This window comes from Vanessa cardui, chromosome W, assembly GCF_905220365.1.
Source record: "Vanessa cardui chromosome W, ilVanCard2.1, whole genome shotgun sequence".
In the NCBI taxonomy this organism is placed as follows: domain Eukaryota; kingdom Metazoa; phylum Arthropoda; class Insecta; order Lepidoptera; family Nymphalidae; genus Vanessa; species Vanessa cardui.
In genome coordinates, this window is record NC_061153.1 from 11,879,503 (window position 1) to 11,898,539 (window position 19,037).

The following is a 19,037-nucleotide window of genomic DNA, read 5'->3' on the forward strand; positions in this document are numbered from 1 at the left end:
GGACCCTGTGGATCACCAGAGGTCGCAATAAACTCTTGAGATTTGTAACCACCAAGTGTAACTCTCTGTATTCGATCAGATAAGTACGATCGGAACCAAGATAGCACGGGGTCATGAATACCGTATAAACTAAGCTTGTAAATTAAGATTTTATTAATCATAAACTTTGTCAAACGCGCTACTGAAATCGGTATAAATCGAGTCAATCTGTTGTTTATTATCTATGCATCCAGAAATGTAATTTATGTAGGATGTGGAGCCATTTAAGTTGAGTACGAAATGCAGATATAAGGTCATATTTACGTAAGCCGTAAATGAACCGAATAGCCAGGTTTTGAAGACGCTCTAATTTATTAAGTAGCTCCTCAGTCACATCCAAATAGCACACATCAGCGTAGTCGAGGATTGGTAGAAGAAGAGATTGCGCTAGCATAATTTTTGTACTTAAAGGGAGAAAGTATTGGAGACGTTTGTGAGAGTGGTAAGTGTAGTGTATCCGCTTGCTAACATCATTGACTTGGGCTACCCAGGACATATTGCAGTCAATAATCCTTACTGAATTCCTTACTGAATTATAGTAAGAAATTGGAATCCCGTCATAAAATAGTTTGGGGACTAGTCCCCAATCTAGCTTGCTTCTAAGTCTGCTACTGCCAACAATTATAGCTTGTGACTTTTTGGGATTCACAAGAAGGCCAAAGGGAAAGATTTAGCCCACGACTGAATAGCAGAGAGATGATAAGAGTCGAGATGGCCCAGTGGTTAGAACGCGTGCATCTTATCCGATGATTGCGGGTTCAAACCCAGGCAAGCACCGCTGATTCATGTGCTTAATTTGTCTTTATAATTCATCTCGTTCTCAGCGGTGAAGGAAAATATCGTGAGGAAACCTGCATGTGACAAATTTCATAGAAATTCTGCCACATGTGTATTCCACCAACCCGCATTGGAACAGCGTGGTGGAATATGTTCCAAACCTTCTTCTCAAAGGGAGAGGAGGCCTTTAGCCCAGCGTGGGAATTTACAGGCTGTTGTTGTGTGTTGTTGTGTTGAATAGCAGACAGGTCCATATTCAATAAATCAACAGCCCTGGGTAGCTCAGTCAAACTAAAATGTCGATAAAGCTGTAGATCATCTGCATACAGATGGAAGGGAGAAGTAATAAATCGGGAAATGTTATTAATAAAAACAGAAAACAGTAATGGTGAAAGTACGCCGCCTTGAGGGACACCAGCCGTGAGCTCTAACCAATCTGACGAGGAATCGTCGGTTTTTACACATTGCTGGCGTCCGAAAAGGTATGAATGAAACCAGTTAATAACAGGAGGAGAGACGTTGACTGCTCGAAGAGTACCAAGAAGTATGTCAAAATCAACGGAGTTGAAGGCGCTGCTAAAATCCAATAGAGCAATTGCAGTGAGCTTGGTGTTGTCCATAGCCCACCGCACATCCTCCGTTATCTTCAGCAAGGCACCAACAGTGCTGTGGGATGGACGAAAACCGGATTGGAAAGGCCATAACAGGTTGTAAGTTGTAAGAAAGGAATAAAGTTGTTCGTGTACAATGGACTCAATGACCTTAGAGAGGATAGGGAGGATAGATATAGGACGATATTGGGACAGATGCGGGAATTGCGCTTCTTAAGCATATTTACGATGCTTGGGAGAAATCACAAAATGCTATTGGAGTATTCTGTGATTTATCTAAAGCATTTGATTGTGTAGCTAGCAAGACGCTTCTTTATAAGCTCAAATATTACGGCGTTAAAGGTAGGGCTCTTGATCTCATTGCTTCATACTTAAGTCAAAGAATCCAGCAAGTTTTCATTAATGGAATAAAGTCTACTGGATCTACGCTAAAAATGGGTGTTCCACAAGGTTCAATTTTGGGTCCCTTTCTATTCCTAGTATATATAAATGACCTTCCTTTCTTTGTTAAAGGTATTTGTGATATAGTATTGTTTGCTGACGATACTTCACTGATTTTTAAGGTTGACAGGAAAAAAACTGACTATGACGATGTGAACGGTGCCTTATCACAGATACAAGATTGGTTTAATGTAAATAATTTGGTTTTGAATACTCAAAAAACAAAATGTGTAGTTTTTACCCTACCCAATGTTAGGAAGCAAAATTATAATATATCTTTAAGCGGTGGCCCGCTTGATGTAGCCGATACTACCGTGTTCTTGGGAATAGAATTGGATTCCAGACTTCAGTGGAGTCCCCATTTGTCGTCCCTAACAGGGAGACTCAGCTCCGCAGCATACGCGGTTAGAAAAGTTAGACAACTAACTGATATTGATACCGCTCGTTTAGTTTATTTTGGTTATTTTCACAGTATTATGTCATATGGCATATTACTTTGGGGTAACGCTGCAGACATTGAATCAGTCTTTATTTTACAAAAGAGAGCAATTCGGTTTATTTATAATCTTGGAGCTAGAGACTCTCTTCGGAATGTTTTTAACAGAGTAGGAATACTCACTGTTGCGTCGCAATATATTTACAACAATATCTTGTATATTCACAGTAACATTGATAACTTTAATAAAATCAGTGATAATCATTGTATATGCACTAGAAGTAAGGATAAGCTTATAACGCCAAGTTTCCGACTCCGCAAAGTCAATAAATCTTTCTTGGGGCAAGGTATCCATTTCTATAATAAAATTCCACAGACATTTTTAACTTTGCCGTCTCGTAAATTCAAATCGTTTATAAAAAATACATTGGTGAAAAAGGCGTATTATTCGATACAAGATTTTGTAGATGATAAAAAAGCGTGGAATTAATACCTGTTGACTTCCAGGCAGGATATATTAATTTAATAATTGTATTAACTTCAAAATTAACTAACATGACTGTATTTTTTTAAATGTTGAAAAAGAGTAACTACTGAGTTTCTTGCCGGTTCTTCTCGGTAGAATCTACTTTCCGAAACGGTGGTAGCTTCACTTAATTGTTAAATGACGATTCAAAAGTGCTTGTAAAAGCCCACTTGAATAAAGTATATTTTGATTTTGATTTTAGAGGTAGGATTGCTGGTTTTGGGAAGAGGTATAACGATAGCCCTTTTCCAGAGTATTGGGAAGACATTGCATGAAAGTGAATAATTTATAATGTGAGTGATCACTGGTGCAATGTCATCCAACACTGGTAGAATCATATTAAGGCTGAGGCTATCGCTACCAATGGCTTTGGTGGAAATAGAACGGACACACCTCTTGATAACATCTTCAGAAACCAACTGGAAAAAGAAAGAGGGACAGTTTGGTGGTTCAAGAGAAGATAAATAAGAAAGAGTATCTGATTTCGTCATAGGATCTACAGTAGTGGGAGGGCTAGTGAAGAAAGAATTTAGCGCTTTAAGGTCAACGGAACTGTGGCAGGCTACAAGAGTTTTGCCCACACCCATTGACCTTAAAAAACTCCAAACTTGGGTTTGACAGAGATTTTTAATTGTTGAGTGAATGTAGCGACGTTTTGCGTCCCTACACATTCTGTTGCAGATGTTACGCAATCTTTTATATTCTACAAAATTTTCCTCAGATGGATACTTTTTATATCGACTCTTCGCTTTATCGCGTTTTGCCATGGTGTTTCTGATTACTGGTGTTAACCAGGGAGCTGGTGCATGCTTCATCCGCACTGGTCGTGCAGGAGCATGGATGTCATATATACGAATCAGTTCAGTAGTTAGATCGTTGACCATGGCATCAATGTTATTCGAAGATAGTAGTGACGACCAGTCGATATTTCTTTCGTCCTTTTTCAAACGTTCAAGGTTAATATGCTTGAAATCGCGCTGAATAGATACTTTGCCTCTAACCTTAGGAGGGCGCACTTTATAAGTAAGAAAAATTAAGTCATGATAGGAAAAGGGAGCAGACATTTGACCGTGAGAAATAACAAAATGAGGGTTAGAGACAAACATCAAATCAATCAATGAAGGCTTACAGCCAGGAAAGTAATGAGTGGGCGAAGACATTGAAAGTAAATGTAAATTAAAAGAAGACAGCAATGCATTCAGTTTCTGTGCTCGTGAATCGCCCTTTAATATACACGTGTTCAGATCGCCCATGCATATTACGTGATCAAAGTACGGTAAAAGATTTGCTAAAATGTTTTCAAGGTCATTAAAATAATTAATTTTGTCACTAGGATTGTAAAGAACACCAAGTACAATTTTTTTATGATGTATCTCAATACTTAAAAAAGATATTCTATAGAGTCTACAGAATGTGGAGGGGAGCAGAGAGTAATATTGGCCGGAATGTCTCCGCGCAAATAAATACCCACTCCACCTCCACCACGCCCAACGCGGTCGTGGCGAAACAGTTGGTAGCCGGGTAGAGTCAAAGTCAAAGTCAAAGTCAAAAACCTTTATTCAAAATAGAAGTGTTTACACTTTCTTATTGATTGTCGATAATCTACTACCGGTTCGGAATATAATACCTCAGACCTGAGAAGAACCGGCGAAAGAAACTCAGCGGGATATTTTTTTTTTTTTTTTATAATGTCAATTTATAATTTACAATAATAAACATATTCCTGTTATTTGAAACAGCCTGGAGGCGATCATCTCATTCCCAAGGTGTGCAGTCAACTAGAAAGTCATTAGTGCTGTAATATCCTTTAGCACACAAACGCTCTTTAACGATTCTTTTGAGTTTTATAATTGAATATTGTTGAACGTTTTCTGGGATCCTGTTGTAAAAACGTATACATTGCCCCAAAAAAGAGTTACTAACCCTGTGTAATCGGGTACAAGGCGTAACAAGTTTATTCTTGTTCCTAGTATTAATGGAATGTACGTCACAATTTTTGGGAAAATCATTTATATTTTTGCGTACATACATAACATTATCAAAAACAAATTGAGAAGCGACAGTCATTATTTTAATTTCTTTAAATTTACATCTTAACGAATCTTTTGGGCCCAGGTTATAAATTGCACGAATAGCCCTCTTCTGAATTTAGAATGCCATACGACATAATACTGTGGAAATAGCTAAAATACACAAGGCGAGCTGTATCCACATCTGTCAAAAATCTAATCTTTTTTACCGCATAGGCTGCAGAGCTGAGTCTATTTGCCAATTTACTTATATGGGGGCCCCATTGGAGCTTAGAGTCAATTGTCATATCAAGGAACTCTGTTGACTCTAATACATCTAATGCTTCCCCGTTTAAAAGTACATTCGCTTTGACACATCTTACATGGGGAGTAGTGAATTTAATACATTTTGTCTTTTTTACTATTTAACATTAAATTATTGACACTAAACCAATGTACTATTTCCGAGAGAGCATTGTTCACATCGTCATACATTAAAAGAAGTCTTTTTATTTTAAAAATTAATGAAGTATCGTCAGCAAACAATACTATCTCGAGTTTATCACCTAAGATATGTGGTAGGTCATTTATATAAACCAGGAAGAGAAATGGACCAAGAATTGATCCTTGAGGGACCACCACAGTAACCTGAGCCCCGGGAGATCTCTTTCCATTTACATCAACCCTCTGAATCCGATTGCTCAGATACGAAATCAGAAGATTAAGTGCAGTGTCCCTGACTCCATAATGTCGTAGCTTCCTGACCAAAGTTTCGTGTTGCACACAATCAAAGGCCTTAGATAAATCACAAAAAATCCCCAAGGCATCCTGTGACTCCTCCCAGGCCCTGAAGATATTTTTTATGAGCTCCACACCAGCGTCAGTTGTCGAGCGACCCCTTGTAAATCCAAATTGTTTCTTGTGTAGCAACTTGTTCTTGTTAAAATGTACTAGCATTTGATTTAGTAATATTTTTTCAAAGATCTTGCTAAGAGTTGGTAGTACAGAGATGGGTCTATAATTATTGGGGTCTGATGTACTACCTGACTTAAATATTGGTATTACTTTACTATGTTTCATGAGGTCAGGAAACACGCCACTAAGAACACAATTATTGAATATATTGACAAGGTAGGGTGCGATTACATCAATTATTGAATATATTATTTATGTCAATTAAATTAATTTTAGAATTATTGTTTTCAATATTTACATAATTATTATGACACATTGTATACAATGAAATATTTAATTTATGTCTAATAGTATTTTCCTGTGGCAATTGATTTATATAAGGAAATGTAAAAAGTATCACTTTTGTAACATTTAAATTAAATAATTCAGTAAAATATCTCTCTAGATTCTTTTTATTTACATTTCCCCTTCTCCCAATTAATATTATTAAAGTGGTGTTAGGACAATGAGTACTATTTAAAATACTATCAATAATTCGAGAAAAGGATGCACCTGGCATGCAATAATTAGTAACTAATTGTCCTTTACATAAATTATTTAGTAAAACACCCATATTTCTTCCTATTTCATCACAGTATATTTTAGTATAGCTCCTGGAAGAAATATAAGGTGATTTTTGGGGAATGGGGCTGACATCAGTTACAGCAGGCACAGCCGGGGACGTAATATCAATATTTAGTCCTGAACAATCCCGTCGAGGCAATTGACAATCACAAACACAGTACTTTGACAGTGAGTCAAAGCGTTCTGAGTTGTATCTGCTTATCTCCAGGAGATCGTTCATGGCAGCAATATGGCCTGAGATCTCCTTTTGAGCTGTTTCATATTTTATTGTTACAGTATTTAAAGACCCATGTAAGAAGCAGATCTCATCCTGCAGAGTTTTAATGTCAGCCTCATAATTCTGCCTTATTTGTGTTACTTCTTTTGTGTAAACATTTAACCTTGTTCTAAGTGCATTTCTTTCATTATACATTTTTTTATAATTTATGAGCTGGTTTTTCAATTTTAATAACTTTTGTGTTTTTTTTTATATATCTATTTATACTTAAATATTTCTTTAATTTATTTTTACTCATAACTGATTGGTAAGTCACCGTGTCATCACCAGTCAGATCTATTGTTGAAATGTCATTATTGTTGGTGACTTGAGACACTAAAGTAGGTGCTTTACCCACCAGTTCATCAAATAGACACTGGGTTTCGGTGGCCTTTTGGTTCAAATTATGTCTTTCTAACTGTAATATATATTGTTCGGCCTTGTGTAATTTGTTTTTAAATTGTTGAGTGAGTATGAGGGCTTTCTCATACTCATCTCTGCAGTTGTCAAATCCATTGACTATTTGTTGCAGATTATCATTTTGTTCTTGTAAGTCCATATATTGTGAATGCAAGTTGGACAATTCAAGTTTCATGTCTTTGTTTTTATTAATAATCTGCAAAAACTCTTGTTCACTGTCATCCCTTTCTTTTAGTAACTGATCACACTGTATTCTAGACATCTTTAGTTCCTGGAGGGTCAGCTGAAGTTGTTCCTCCGCCTGACACGCCTTGGTACTACGGGTCATCATATTGGTAAAATAACAATATAAAAGCTTAACGTTGGAAGTGTGATATTTATTTAACTATTTGTGTATGTGGCAACAGCCAAGCTGTTTATAATAAACAAACAAAGGGATGAGAATGACTCCAAACTATTTAAAGTTGAGTTCGTTACCTGCGAAATGTCAGCTGACGAGCACAACACCAAAATATTATACACTTAGAACACTGCACTCAATGAATTAATTTTACAGTTGATTATTAAATATTAAAATATATAACTGTACAGTCTATCAAGTTAAAAGAGTGATAATAAAATATTATTTTTAAAATTTAAATTTGGGATAAGTTACAAAGACATGTATCTCTAAGTGTTGCCACAAGAAAAAAAAAAAAAGTAGAGAGCAAGAAGTAGACGGTAGGGAGGGTTTTAGCCATGTTTCAGAAATCAGAATGCAATCGACTACACTAGTGTCAAAGGATGTGAGAAGATCAGAATGATGAGCTGGTAGACTCTGCGCGTTGATATGCACCAGTGAAAGGAGGTTCTTATTTGGGAGGAATACTTTCTGGAGTTTTGCCTCCAGAAGATCAGTATCAGATAGTGAGTCATTGTTACTGCTTAAGGCACTTTCATAATCATCTGACGTACAAGAAAAATAATCATCTTCAAAGTTCATCAAAGTAGAAATAAATAGATATAAAATAAATAAATATATATAAATATGTATATAACACTATAAAAAAACAGTATAAATAACTTATAATTATGGTATAGACTAGAACTACAAAAAACTAAATAACTATTTGCCAATAACAACACTATTCCTATGTATAAGTTGACTGCAGGACAAACATAGGTATGAATTTTATTAATGTTAATAAAAAAAAAAAAAAAAAAAATGATATTTTTATACATTAAAAAAATACGGAAAAAATGATAAGAGGTAAAAAATAATATTAACATGCTGAGTTAAAATAAAAGTTAAATCAAAAATTAAAAAGCGGTAAATGTAATAACCAAACGCAATGCTCACAGATAGTAGACAATGTGAAATAGACAGTTGACAGTGACATAATCAAATATTGTCGTCAATCTTATGAATGTTATTTTGTTTTTTTCGCTTGCGTTAGTGTTGGTTAACACACGTGTTAAGAGATTTTGAGTGTTTACGTTTAGTTCTGTAGTGTATTTTACTGTTAATAGTACTATTAGTTGATATTTGGGTTAGTGGTGTTACTAACATTTATTCATATTGTGAGTATTTGCTGTATTTTAATATTCTGTAGTTTTTAAGTTTTATAATGGAGGTTGATACTCCTCCCGAACCCCCTGATCCAGGTGGCTCAGTAGATTTAGTTCCCGACAATTGTTCTTCTCCTTCTTTACCTGTTTCTCGTAAACGACAAAGTGATAAGGAATCGATTAATTCCGACTCCAACATAAAAAAAACGGTAATTCATCCCACAACCGCAACTCCTTCCATCCAAACAATCTACACCCATCCTTCCTACTCTGAAGGCCCTAAGAGTTACTTAGACAGTGACAAAGGCCCTTTCATTGTTCATGTGTCCCGGGAAGTCTCTGATCCTGCTTCAGGAACTACTATACGGGCTATCAAATTTGGGCAATTTCTACATACTCACAAAATTAGTGGTATTATTAATGATGGTCTTAAAAATGTAGGACGCAATAAAATATCTGTTGAGTTTTCAACAAGCAAGGCAGCAAACTCCTTTCTAGCAAACCCTGTTATTGAAATGTGTAAATATAAAGCTATTGTACCGACTTTCAATATTACTAGAATGGGTTTGATTAAGGGTATTCCCGTGGACTGGACAATGGATGAATTAGCAACATCACTCGAACTTCCCTCTGGATGTGGTGAAGTTTTAAAAATCAGACGCCTTAACAGGAAAACTTTTACCGATGGTGTTATCACATGGGTCCCAACCCAATCTGTGGTTATCACATTTAGGGGGCAAATGCTTCCCAATAAAGTGTTTTCCTATCATACTTCCCTACCTGTAGAAATGTATAAACTTCCGACGATCCAATGCCTGAACTGCTGCCGTTATGGACACATAAAAACTCAGTGCCGATCACAACCTAGATGTTTTAAGTGCTCCAAATCCCACACAGGTGAGTCTTGTGATGTAAGTAAGGATAACGCCACTTGCTTACATTGCTCAGGTGTTCATTTTACTACGGATAAGGACTGTCCTGAATTTTCACGCCAACAATCCATAAAAATTGTTATGTCCCAAGACAATGTGTCATATATAGAAGCATCCTCACGGTTCCCTCCTGTTCGTAGATCCTATGCAGAGATTGCAAAAGAGATGTTCACCCCTCCTATATATTCTCCAACTATCCCAAACAAATCTATCCCTTCACCTATCAGATCCTATCGTAAGACTGTTTTAAGTACTCCTCGCCCAAGATCACCGCTTGGAAAAGGATACGATAAACAGGCTCACCAATCCATTGTTAGCAATTGTCCCTCTACTACTCCTAATGGTTGTGCTCTCAACCAAAATACTTCTCTCCCCGTAAATAACAATCCCAACTTCTTGGAAATGTTAACGAAGATTCTTCTAAGCATTATTTCAACCTGTAATGATATCCCCTTACCGTCCAACGTTGCTCAAGACTTAGGTCAACTATTCTCAATCCTTAAAAATGGCCCCAATCAGCTTCCTTCAATGGAACTGCAAGAGCGTCCGGCCTAAAAAACATGAACTCCTCTCTCTAATTAATCTCCATAAACCTGTCATTATTGCCATCTCTGAAACTTGGTTGATCCCTGGATCCCGATTTCGGGTACCGGGCTTCTCCTGTTTGAGAGATGACAGGAGTGATGGTTATGCCGGGAGTGCCATTTTTATCCGGCACTCCCTTCCCTTTTCCCAAATCCCTCTATCCCTGTCCAGCCAGCATATTAATGCTGTTGCTGTCAGAGCCCTCAACATCTCTTTTCTCTCCCTGTATATCCCTCACCCTAATCCCGCTTTAATTCCCGATTTATCCGCCATCTTCTCTAGTCTCCCTCATCCTATCCTTGTCATGGGTGATTTTAATGCCCACCATACCTCCTGGGGTTCACATTTTTCTGATTCGTTTGCTCTCTTGTTGATGGACATATTTGATGATGCAAACCTCTGCATCCTCAATAATGGCTCACCAACACGTAGAGTATACCCCAACCAAAACCCAAAATCCGTTGTTGACCTATCCCTAACCTCTCCTGCCCTTGCTTCTCAATTATCCTGGAATGTCCTATCATCCTCTTTTGGTAGTGACCACTTCCATATCCTCCTTTCTTTAAATAACTGATCCATCCCATACTCCAACCCAAATCCTTTATTAAAATATAAATTAAAACATGTTAATTGGTCTGCATATGCTGAATCTGTTGACGACATGATTGACTCCCTCTTTGCGTCGCAAGACTATCGAAATGTAATCCTTTGCTACGACCTTTTCGTTAATGGTATTTTAACTGCAGCTGATCTCCATTTTCCCAAAAAACACATCTCAAAAAATCATTTGCTTTCTACCCCCTGGTGGGATGAGGAATGCAAACGATTAACTGAACAGAGACTAGAGGCTGAAGAAACATACACTATGTGTATGTCTATGGATAATTTTTACAAGTATCAGAGAATCGACGCCAAATTAAAACGAATGATTTCTAAAAAGAAAAAAGTCAGTTGGATTCAATTCTGTGAATCCCTGAACCCTCGTTCCCTCTTCCTCTGCAGTCTGGTCCCAACTTAAAAAATTCCGCCGTTGCCTTAACTCTGACAATCCTACCTCAAATACTCCTTCTGAGTGGCTTAACAATTTTGCTGAGAAGCTTGCCCCCCCCCCTTTGTCCCATATGAGGACAGTTTTCTAATTTCTACGCCAGCATCTACTTTGGATGAAATGGATGCCCCCTTCTCTTTTTCTGAACTTCAATGTGCATTAAATGGTTTATCCGATTCGACACCTGGGGAAGATGGCGTTCCTTACTCTTTTATTTACAAATTAAATGATAAAGCTGAACATTGTTTTTTAAATATTATTAATACTCGGTCTTTATCAGAGGAATCATCCCGCAATCTTGGAAGTCACAAATTGTTATTCCCATCCTTAAACCGGGTAAGAACCCTTCCGATTGCAATTCGTATAGGCCTATAGCTTTATCATCTACTTTGGCAAAGATCACTGAACATCTCTTGAAGAATCGCCTGGAATGGTTAATGGAAAGCAGAAACATACTTGCTCCCTCTCAATTTGGCTTTCGGAAGGGGTCGAGCACTATTGATAGTCTAAGCATACTTACAACAGACATTCGAATTGCCTTCGCTAAAGGAGAGTACCTTGTGGGAATCTTTCTTGATATATCTTCTGCATATGATAATGTCCTTCTTCCGTTGCTCAGGCAGAAAATGCAACAGCTGAGTATTCCACCGAGGATAGTTCATTTCATATGTAATCTGTTAACTTGCAGATCAATAACGGTTAGACACCAACATCTCTCACTTCCCCCCAGATTCGTCTGGAAAGGTCTTCCTCAAGGCTCAGTACTCAGCCCTCTGCTTTATAGCATATACACTCATGACCTCGATTTGTCTGATAACAACTTTTGTAACATCCTCCAGTATGCTGATGACATAGTTTTATATTATAGATCTAGTTCCGTTGAAAATTTAACATTTCGATTAAACTCTGCTTTGCATTACCTATCCCAATGGCTCTGTGACCATGGCTTGTCGCTTTCGATAGCCAAAAGTCAAGCAGTGATTTTTACGAAAAAAAGACGTATTCCTGCCTTTGATCTGTTTTATGAGGGTCAATGCATTAACTTTGTGGACAAAACAAAATTTCTTGGTATAATTCTCGATTACAAACTGAACGGAATTTCACACTCTGATTACATAGCCAAGAAATGTGAAAAATCAATTAATGCCCTTAGAGCTGTGTCTGGAGTCTGGTGGGGAGCTCACCCTTATACATTAAAATTGGTCTATAACGCAATAGTTCGTAGTCATTTGGACTATGGACTGTTCGTTCTAGATCCTTTTAATAAATCAGCTTCAGAAAAATTAAATAAAATACAATATAAATGTCTTCGCATTATATTGGGTGCGATGAAATCCACCCCTACTAATGCTCTACAGGTTGAGTGTGTTGACCCCCCTCAACAGATAAGGAGGCAATATCTTTGTGACCGCTTTATCATCAGATTGTTACAGCTACCCTCCCATCCTCTACTGATTAGATTAAACAAACTATCCCACCTTTGTAACTCAGATAATCCGGCATCCCCATTCCTATTAAACAGTTTCCTCAAGTATACCAAACTCCCCCATCCACTTACCACTTTTCCCTCTAATCCTCTTTTTTCCACCTCCTTTAAAGCACTTATTTATAATCCTCCGATAATTACAAATCTTGGACTCGTAAAAGGTTCCCCTGATACTAATATCCAATTTCAAACAATTTTTCATCAAAATTGGCCAAATCATCTCCCTATATATACTGATGCCTCTAAGCTCTCGCCGACCGGCTGCGTTGGTGCAGCTTGTTGGATTCCTAAATTTAAAATAGCCCTATTATTTAAATGTCCCCCCGAAACCTCTGTATTCTCCGGTGAGGCTATCGCTTTACTGGAAGCTGTAATGTATGCCCAGTCACACAATATTCAGCAAACAATTATTTTATGTGACTCACTAAGCTGTCTGTTAGCCATTAAAGAAAATCCTTTTCGTAGCAGATCAAGACTTTCAATCGTTTTTAAGATCAGAGAGGCCCTGTTGTCCTGTCATCAACAAGGGCTACAAGTCCTGCTGGTCTGGATTCCTAGCCATTCAGCTATATCAGGTAATGAGATGGCAGACTCATATGCTAAGATTGCTATCCAATCTGGTACATCTGAGCATTTTGCCAACACATCTCAGGATTTGCTTTCTCTTGCTAAAGCTGAAATGAATAAATCCTGGAATTCTTTTTGGGTTTCATCAAAATTGGTCAAGGGTAAATATTATTCGGCGTTACAACCTGAAATTCCGAGGCGACCTTGGTTTTCATCTCACAGGCACGCTGACCGTTGGGTCACCTCCACCATCTGTCGGTTCCGCCTCGGCCATTCATGCACACCTACTCATCTAGCAAAAATCAGAGTTCGTGATCACTCACTGTGTGAATGTGGCCTTGACGAAGGCTCTGCAACCCATATCCTGTTCCTTTGCCCTAAACTTCTCCGTCCCATTTATGACATCCTCCCTCCTAAAGTCCCTCGCCCTATAAATGTTGAATGTTTGTTGACGTTTGTGTTTAGTCCATTTTGTTCAATCTTATGTAAATATATCAAATTTAATAAAATTAAGTTGTGAATAGTCCAATTTTTCATATTTTATTACATATGTAGTTTAGAATACTAACAACAATTTTTTTTTTTTTTTTTTAATTATCCTATTATTAACTCTTAATGTTTGTGTTTTTCTAGGTTAAGGATTAACAAGGAAATTAATACTACTATTCTTGACTTTAAAATTCAATTGAGTCTAGTGTCTCAACCGCACCGATCAATCTCATTCGTGTCTTCTCCATCCTACGTGACATTGGCGAAATAATCTGTGCCCTGCCGGCGCAACTAAAAGCCATTAAACTAAGAATTGAAATTGATTGAATGAATGTTATTTTTATTGAAAATACCTTAATATACTAAAAAGTTTGTGAAATTTAAAAAGATAACGTTTAACTGTTTGAAATTAAGATAAATGAAGTGAACAAAGAGACTTCAGTGTACCCTCAATTACAATATAAAATATTTAGAATGCTAAAACATGACGAAAATAATTATGGTAACAATAACAAACTTAAGAAATTAATAAATATGTTTTAACACTATGGAGCTGTCGTGTTTTTAGGATACTTAGCTATCAGCTGCTTCAGTTCATCTTGAGACACGACCTTAACACGGGATTTGTCCGGGAGAACAATAATTATGATGCCATCTGCAGACCAACATCTTCGAATCCCAAAATGATTTCGAGCGGCAACAAAAACTTCCTGTCGGGACTTTGTTAAGAATTCCGTTACTTTAATTGATGAACCTTTCAACGATGTTTTAGCCCTCCAGACATTTGAGCGAAGTTGCACAGTTGTGAAGCGCACTAAGACAGGCCGAGCCGAGTTCTTTTTGGCACCTAACCTGTGGCAAGATTCAAGTGACTCAGGTTTAACATTAGTCAGTTTCATCCGCTCCGTGAACACAGTCATCGTCTTCTTTACCACATCCTCATCCACACTCTCCATAATGCCATGAAGAAGTAAGACCTTTCTTCTAGACTGTTTCTCCAAGCGATCGAAGCCAAGGATAAGAAGTTCAATCTGGGATTTGAGAATGCCTAATGATTTCCAAACAAAGGTCTTAAAAGTTTGGAACTCTCCAGCTATGGCTTTCACTGTTGGATTGGAAGCAGAAGTGGGTTGCGGCAAATTTTTCTCAAACTCGCCCATCCTGGAGTTAAATAATTTTGAAAGCTCTTCCATGCTTTTTAAAAGCTGCTCAACTGCTGTGTCCATATTTATGTGAAGTGATTAAGTGAAAAGGTGATGATTTGTAAGAAAGTTCAGTGACCGCCAAATTATACACAGGTACACTTACATTATAACATATACGAAAATTAATAATTTAAATATTAAAAAAAATACAGAGCTCTAAAATTTGCGTGTTTATGTTTTCGTGTCTACCCGCCGACTTATTTATTATTATTATTACTTATTTATTATATTTATTACATGATGAACCAGTTCACACACATTAGTTTCAACGGATCTTTTTCTGATAAAACCGTGTTGTTCGTTGATCAGAATAGCCCTTATAAATGGAAAAAATGAGTCATAAATAATTTTTTCAAACATTTTAGCAATTGTACATAACTTGGATATTGGCCTGTAGTTTTGAACATTATGCTTGTCACCTGACTTGAAAATAGGCACCACGGGCATGATGCCTGAGCTCAGCGATTTATTAAAAAGAAGAGAGATAGGATAACTTAAAGTGTTAAAACATTTTCTTAAAAATATTGGTGGTATATCATCAGGACATTCAGATATTCTATTATAAATCTTCCATTTAGTGTGAAACTTTAATTTTTCTGCAATAATTTTTATTAAAGCATGGGAATACCAACACGGATAATTATTTAAAAACTTTATAGTCTTAGTAGGAACCAGATCAGAAATTATAGAATTTATAATTTGATAGAAGTTGTCGACTGCACGCGTAGTATCACAGTCGTTTAGTACATCATACCAATCTACACTCGCCAGAGCCTCATTAATCGCATCATAATCAGCTTGACGGAACAAACGTATTCTACGTGAATTAGATGTAACGCGTCTAGATGTAGACATCAAGAGTTGTATTTGTAAAGCAGGGTGGTGAGCATCTTCCCTCACCAGAGGAACACTACATATTTAACTGCACAGACACAACCAGTAATAACAAGGTCTAACAATCGACCATTCTCATTTGAAATTGAATTATATTGTTTAAAATCATTGAACTGTAAAAAAATATATAAACACTCAATTAATGCGTTTCCACAACTGAAGTTATTAATAATCATATATTTACTCTCTCTTGTCCATGTAGCCCCAGAAATATTAAAATCACCTACTATTAAGAAGCTATCATTAGTCCGACAGATATACTCTTGAGAAACTATTTCGAATAATTCAGTTAATACTTCAAATTGAGATCTGCAGTGTGTAACCTTTAAGCCATTGCATTTTCCGCCACATCTCACCACTAGATAGGACTTGTGAAATAGTACTGCAGAATTGTTGAAACGAATAGGCTATTGCCCGTCTAATAAGTTTTTGAGCATTCGAGACTTTTTCTTTAAAATTACTTAAATTTATCGGTGTAGGATTCCGTCTAAGCTGTGCTAACGCTCGCCTCCGTTCAGCCACAGCTTTAGATAATTCGGGTGACCAATAAGGTTTCGGTCCGAATTTAGACGTGGGATTTTCACAATACTTGATCACAGGGATCGATGCGTCAGCCGCTAAATTAATCAGTTCCACAAAATTATCGTATATTTCTAAAATATCCCCCAAAATGTTAAAATTTTGTAGCTTGTCGTGTAGTATCTTTCTATATTTTTGCCAATCTGCTTGTTTAAAATTACGTTTTTTAAAATAAAAGCCTGTTAATGTCATATCTATAGAAAAACAAACCATTAAATGATCACTACCTAAGCTTTCATTTATTGTATTCCAAGCAAAACGGAGAGCAATATCAGGGCTCGCAAATGTGATATCCGGGGAACTTTTCTGCCAATTATTTGAGGTGTATTTAATTCGCGTTGAATCTCCGTTATTAAGTGAAACATAATTATATTCAACAGAAGCGTCATATATTTGAACACCCCTACTATTTTGTTTAGACGACCAATTTAAATGGTGTGCGTTGAAGTCCCCCCCTATAATTGTTTTATGAGACAATTTTGAGAATAATAACTTCCAGTCGCAACTAGACGTGTTAATATTTTGCGGACAATATACTAAAATCACATTTTCTAAAAGTAAACAGTTAAAAATTTTAATATGCAATGCTTGTATATGCCGGTTAGGTAAACTAATACTATTACACTGCCCTTTAATTGATTTATGAACAACAACAGCGATTCCTCCGTATGAGTCATCACGATCCTGCCTATAAACATTATATGAATTAATTTTTAAACAACTGCCGGGCTGCAACCAGGTCTCAGATATTAAACAAATATGTATTTTTTCCTGAAGTAAAATATTTTCTAAAGCATATAGTTTCGGTCTTAAGCTTTGAGCGTTCCATTGCAATAATTTAACTTTTATTACTCTGTTATTGCTATCCACTGATAAATTTACTGATAAATTCCAAAATACAACTCATATACGGCCAATCAGAAATATTATCAACTACCACAAGAATAACCCATTCAATACAACACTTAATAGAATTTTGAAATTTTTCACTTAAAGTTAAATTTTTAATAAATAATATTTCTTTCAAACGTGATACAAGCTCGCTAAAATGCACCTCGCTTTTATTATTATTTATGTTACTATGGTCATCGTTATCAGTTGATCTGTGTGGAGTGCAGTCCGGCTCAATACACCTGTCCCGCTCTGACTCATTCATTTTACTATTTGCTGTTCCGACTGTGTTTTTGACCTTGCTATTATTTTGTTGTGACTTAGTTCGCTTCGGAGTAAACAAATGTGAGAATTCTGGTAAGATTGGCGTATATTCATGCGTAGTAGATTCTTCATTTTGCAGATGCATAAAACTATTTGAAGTAATAATATTTTGTTTTTCCTCGTTTTGTTTTATTATTTGCCGTGATTCCGGTAATGATTCTGGCCGCACATATAAATTACGCGCACTCCGGTATGAGCAGTTAAACTCTGCCATTAATTCCCGTAACCTTTTTTCTCTTAAATAAATAGGGCAGTTCCTATTCAGCGCCATGTGATTACCATTACAATTAACGCACTGATATTCTTTAACTTCACAATTTTCATGTGAACCGCCACACTTAGGACAAATAATCACCCGAGACGAACATCTGGCTTTAGGATGCCCGAATTTCCAGCATCTTGAGCATTGTGTGGCCGGGAAAATGTACCGCTCCACCTTGGTACTCAAATTATCGATGTATACATAGTCCGGCAAGGAGGAACATTTAAAGTCAATACGCGCAACTTCACTAGGTATCCATTGGCCATCCTCATTTCTCCGTTTAAGTCTTTTTAAAGCTAGGATCTGTATGTTATTAGGACACTTAATCGCATCTAAAACCTGACTGTCAGTTAGTTCAAGGTCCACATTTCTTATAATTCCATGAGTAACGTTAACTTCTGACTCTCGATACACTCTCCAGCCTTTCTTTTCAAAATCCGGGCAACTTTGCTAGCGTAGTCATCATTTGGAACTTCCAACTTAATTCTATACGGATTAATATATTTTATTTTTATTATTTCAATAAAGTTGAGTGATGTAAATAACTTGGCAATAGCAAATTGTTTTGGTAATTTTTCTCTACTCGATATAAAAATTTCAGTTCTAATTTGGCCTTGTTTCCTAATCTTCTTTTCCACCTTTGTCCATCCATTATCTTCTTCCTCTCTGCCTCGCTTTATCGGTCTATCTAAAGTGATATTTTCTTTCTCTTTAACGTCCTCCTCCATGAATACATGCTCATAATTTTTCTTATTGTGATCCATTAGAATTGGCGATATCCAACCACGTAATTCTTCGTCCTGACTCATGTCTGAGTTTTTCTCCTTCTGCTCACACTCACAATCATCCGGATCCATACCTTACAATCTTTGCGGAAACCTGCATAGCAGGCCCGCCTTAATAAACGTAAACAACTAAGATAATTAAATACGTTAATTATACTCGGAATAATCGGTCGGCGCGTGTGACGTACACGAGTACCGTGACAGGAATGTTTTCTGAACTTAATTGTGCTTTAAATGGTTTATCTGATTCTACTCCTGGGGAAGATGGCGTTCCTTACTATTTTATCTCTAAATTAAACGATAAAGCGAAAACTTGTTTTTTAAATATAATTAACTCGGTTTTTATCAAAGGAATCGTCCCGCAATCTTGGAAGTCACAAATTGTTGT